Genomic DNA, 5,329 nt, shown 5'->3' with positions numbered 1-5,329 from the left:
TGAGCCGAAGGCAGACGCTTAACAACTGAGCCACCCAGGCGCCCCTAGGAGGGAATCTGATCTTAATAATATTGAATTTTCCTATCAGCAAATATAGTATATTTCTACATTTTTAAAGATCTTTCAAGTATTTCATGAAATTTTCTAGTTTTCTCCATAAAATTTTCATACATATTTTGCTAGATGTATTCCTGGGTACCGTGATTTTTGTTGTTATCATTAAAGATATTTTTTTGAAGTTATGTTTAAAAAAATAAATTGTTTTCTAATTGCTTGCTGCTGTGCTGGAGAAATGTAGCTTTAATACATTGATCTTAAATCTAACCATCTTGTTAATTTCTTATAGATTCTAATAATTTTTACCTGTAGTTTTGGTTTGCTTGTTTTTTATAAGGGCTTTTTGGCCTTTGGCTAAGATCAAGCATAGTATCTGTTCTTATCGGCTTAATATGAGAGCAATTACAATCATAAAATGGTGTCAGTTTTGTTTTTCTCTTCAAATTCTTAAACCTTTTATTTCTGTTTCTTGTTTTACTGTGTTGGCTTTATTAATATAATGTTGACAGACGTACTGATGGTGAGCTTATTTGTCTTGTTCTTTATTTTAAAGGGACTACTCTTAACATGTCACAATTACAGGTAAAAGTATATTGTTTGGTAGAAATGGTTTCTTAGGAAAATTGTCTTTATTCCTAGTTTTGTAAAAGTTCTTGCTATTATAGATGATTTTAAGTTTTACCAAATGATTTTTTTTTGCATTTATCAATCATATGGTTTTTATCTTTTACCCTCTTAATGTGGTGACTTGCCTAAAAATATTTCATTATGATGTATTAGGATACAGGTTGGCCTAGAGTTTTCCTTTTTCAAACTGCCGTCGAAATGAGTTGTGGGGGGCGCCTGGGTGGCTCAGTCGTTACGCGTCTGCCTTCGGCTCAGGTCATGATCCCAGGGTCCTGGGATCGAGCCCCATATCGGGCTCCCTGCTCAGCGGGAAGCCTGCTTCTCCCTCTCCCTCTCCCTCTGCCTCTCCCCCTGCTCATGCTCTCTCTCTCTGTATCTGTGTCTCAAATGAATAAATAAAAAAAAAAATCTTTAAAAAAATTGAGGTATAACACAGACTTTAATAGGAGTGATATTAAAATAAGATTTGATATGTAGCAGTTTTATTATTTTTCAGGTACCAGTGTGACATTTTTACATGCCATTAAATTAAGCTTATAATTGAATTATTCAAATCTTCTTTATGCTTACTAAATATTTTTGTCTTTTTGATCATTTAACAATTTGCAAAAAATTTGTTAAAATCTCCCGTTATGATAGTGGATTTATCTCTTTCTTCTTGTAATTCTTTCATTTTTGCTATGCATATTTTGAAGCTATCCTATTAAATGCATACAAGTTAAGAATTTTAATATTTTGTGGGTGAGTTGAAACTCTCATTATTGCATAAGAATTGTTTTGATTGCTGAAAATATTTTTCATTATTTTTTGGTCTGCTATTAATGTAGCTTTCTTTTGGTTAGTATTTGCCTACTATATATTTTTCTATCCTTTTATTTTCATTTTTTCTGTGTCCTCATGTTTTATATGTCCTCTTTTTAAAAAAGATTTATTTATTCATTTGAGAGAGAGAGAGAGCATGCACGCATGGGGGTGCAGAGGGAGAGAGAGAGAGTCCCAAAGCAGACTCCTGCTGAGTGCAGAGCCTGACTCAGGGCTCCATCCTAGGACCCTGAGATCCTGCCCTGAGCTGAAATCAAGAGTCGGATTGTTTAACCAACTGAGCCACCCAGGTGCCCCTATGTGTATAAGAAGCCTACCGATGGGTAAAAACCCAATGTCACGATTTCTTTTAACTGACAAACTTAATCTACTTTGATTTATTTTGTTGTCTGATTTGGTTTTATTTCTTCGACCTTACATTGTGTTTTTTTTAAGATTTTTACTTTTTATTTATTTGAGAGAAAGAGCAAGAGAGAGAGAGAGCATGAGCAGGGAGAGAGGCAGAGGGAGAGGGAGAAGCCGACTCCCACTGAGCTGGAAGCCTGATGCGGGGCTGGATCCCAGGACCCTGGGATCATGACCTGAGCTGAGGGCAGAGGCTTAACCGATCGAGCCATCCAGGCGCCCCTTACATTGTGCTTTTTATTTGTTCTTATCCTACACTTTTCTTTTTGTAGCTTTGAGGCATTTTATTATAAAAAGCTGGCACTCGTATACCTAAACTAACAAGAACTTAAGATTCATCACACACTTACTTCATTTTTTAGCTTGACCTTCTAATAAATCTTTAGCTTTATGGATTTTGGCTGCTATATAAGGAGCTCCTCCCTTGTCTGGGTGATTTAAAGCATACTTCATCGATGAGCATCTCTTATTTTTCCTTTATTGGCAGGAGGGCTTATACCTAGTAATAATGCTGCTTCTCGTTTTGTCATTTTGGGTGCAAACCCACCTATATAGTAGCCACCACAGAAGGCAGATTTTGGTAGACTTTGAAAAACTTATTTTGCTTGGGGCTCCATATGGTTCATGGCTGGCAGAACATAATGGCCTGCAAATCCTGCAGCAACAACAGTCAGGCCACTGGCCAGGGCTCTGGCTCGGCTCCCCAGCCTCCACCGGAAGCGCGCTTCATCCGCTCCAAAGGATGGATGGATGGATGGATGAATTGCAGCCACAATTCCATGCCTTTGCTTACTAGCTGTGTGACCTGGGGTAAATTATTTAAACCATCTGTGAGCTGAGGATAACAATAGTATCTAACTCATAAGGTTGTTATGAGGGTTAAATGAATTGGTACATGTACCTGGCACATTATAAATAAACAATTGCTAGTGATTACTATTATTAATCTGTATCTTAACTCTCTTTCCAATTAACATAAATGCCTTAAACTCTGGTCATCTCATCTCACTTGACATGGTATTGTTATCCAGTATCTTAGTTGTCTTTTTTTTTAATTCTGTAAATTCGATGTTTTATTATTATTTTGTACAATGCTTGTTTAGATATACCCACATAGGTACCAAATTCTTTGCTCTCTATTCTTTTTTGCATCTTGAACCTTGCTTCTCAGTTCATTTTCAGAAATTCCTTCTGTGTAGCTTTATTGCTGGTAATCCCTTTAGCTTTGTTCATCTCAAGATGACTGTATTTCACTTTTGGTCTTAGAAAAGTTTTGCTGAAACACAATTTTAGACCGAGAGTTATTTTACTTTGGCACTTTGGATATATATGCTAATGTCTCTGGTATTTATGATCAGTTTAGAAATGATTCCTTTGTAGGTGGTATGCCATTTCTCTTTGGTTACTTTCATGGTACTTCCTCTTTCTTTGGTCTACACTTTACTGTCATGTTTGAATTTACTTTTTATTTATCTTGCGTGATTACTATTGTGCTTCCTCTATGTGTGGATTCATACCTTTCATCGTTTATGGAAACATTTCAGCCAATTTCTATTCAAATATTGTCTTTCGCTTATTCTATTTCTCCTACTGGAACTCTGATTAGACATATTTATCTTCTCTGTTGCTGAACCGCTTTTCATATTCCAATCTCTTGGCTTTCTGTATTTCATTCTAGGTAATTTCTTTAGATCTGTCTTCTAGTTGACAAGTTCTCTCTCTAGTTATACCTAATTTATATTTAATTGATACATATTTTAAATTTCAATGATTATATTTTTCAATTCTAAGAATTTTTTTTTCTTTTTCTTCAAGTCTAAATGATTATATCTACTGGCTTCTTTATATTGTTTATGTTTTAGATACCATCTTTATTTCTTTTACATATAAAACATGGTTATTTTATATTCCATGTCTGGTAATTGCAGTATCTAAAATCTATGGGGCAATAAGTCTGTCGTTCATGATTTCTGCTGATTCTCTCTCATGGTTTATTTGTATGCATAGTAATAAAATATTGTGGATACATACTTTGTGGAGCTGAATTGGTGAGATCTTTGTTATAAAGATGCTTTCCTTCCGAAAAGATGTATATTTGAATTTGCCAGCTACGAGGGCTCTGGCAAATTCTTTAATTTCTTGGTTTGAAGTTTCTTTGAGCATATAGAGAGTGTAAGATTGAATTCCAGACCGGGGGTGGGGGGTGCATATACATGGATTAAACATTTCAGAGGGTAACTATTCTTCCTTTTCTTTCTCCCCCTCTTCCCCTGCCAACTCCATCTAGAGCTAATGTGGAGATGGAATTCTTTTTTTTTTTTTTTTTTTAAGATTTTACTTATTTATTTGACAGAGAGAGACACAGCGAGAGAGGGAACACAAGCAGGGGGAGTGGGAGAGGGAGAAGCAAGCTTCCCGCTGAGCAGGGAGCTCGATGCGGGGCTCAATCCCAGGACCCTGGGATCATGATCTGAGCCGAAGGCAGACGCTTAACGACTGAGCCACCCAGGCACCCCTGGCGATGGAATTCTTGACAAGACTTTTGTTTGCTAGCATGAACATTTTTCCCGTGCTGCACTTGTCTGAAGGTTGCAGCCTTTTTCAAGTGTCCTACTTTATGGTGGGGACTCTCAAATTCAGCTAATCCACTTCCAGTGGCCCAAGGCTCAGCCTCCCACTCCCTGCTCTGATATATGCATTTGTGTACTGGCAATCCCAGTTTTTGCATTTGCTTACACTTCCTGCTCAGTTTTCAGTTTACTCTTCTTTTTTAATGCCTTTGGGATTTCTCTTACTTTCTTGCAAGCTAAGCTGTGTATTAAAAATAAGCTCACTGTAATTTATCCAAGACCTGAGAGTATTGAGTAAGGAAGGCTTTTTAGAGTATCAGGTTTATACTGCTAGATGCAGAAGCCGAGAGTAATCTTTAAAATGATAAATTAGCTTGCATCTCTCTCCCCTTAAGACACTCCAATGGCTTTGCCTCATACTTGACAACAGTACCAACCATCCTGGCCTACCTCATTCCTGGCTCAGCTCCAGTCACCGGCCTCTGCTGCCTGGCGGCTCCTCAAGGGCAGTGACCTCAATCCTGCCTTAGAACCGCTACACTTGTGTCTCCCCCTTTTTATTTTAATTTTTTTACAAAAATTCAGTTATTCCAACAAATTTCTTTACATTTCCTGGACCTTAAAAAAATTACACACAAGTGGGCGCCTGGGTGGCTCAGTTGGTTAAGCGACTGCCTTCGGCTCAGGTCATGATCCTGGAGTCCCTGGATCGAGTCCCGCATCGGGCTCCCTGCTCGGCGGGGGGTCTGCTTCTCCCTCTGACCCTCACCCCTCTCATGCTCTCTGTCTCTCATTCTCTCTCTCTCAAATAAATAAATAAATAAAATCTTAAAAAAAAAAAAATAATA

At 37.6% G+C, this 5,329-nt stretch overlaps 2 pseudogenes; one reads left to right on the top strand and one right to left on the bottom strand.

Annotated features, from left to right (window-relative positions):
• Positions 1-392: 392 nt before the first annotated feature.
• Positions 393-515, top strand: LOC115941847 (U2 spliceosomal RNA; annotated as a pseudogene).
• Positions 516-2,262: 1,747 nt separating this feature from the next.
• LOC102736365 (mitochondrial import inner membrane translocase subunit TIM14 pseudogene) lies at positions 2,263-2,591 on the bottom strand (annotated as a pseudogene).
• Between the last annotated feature and the right edge of the window lie 2,738 nt (positions 2,592-5,329).

This window comes from Leptonychotes weddellii, chromosome 12, assembly GCF_054177405.1.
Source record: "Leptonychotes weddellii isolate Sample4059 chromosome 12, ASM5417740v2, whole genome shotgun sequence".
NCBI lineage: Eukaryota > Metazoa > Chordata > Mammalia > Carnivora > Phocidae > Leptonychotes > Leptonychotes weddellii.
The sequence above is the reverse complement of the archived record's forward strand: the minus strand, read 5'-3'. Positions and strand labels throughout refer to the sequence as shown.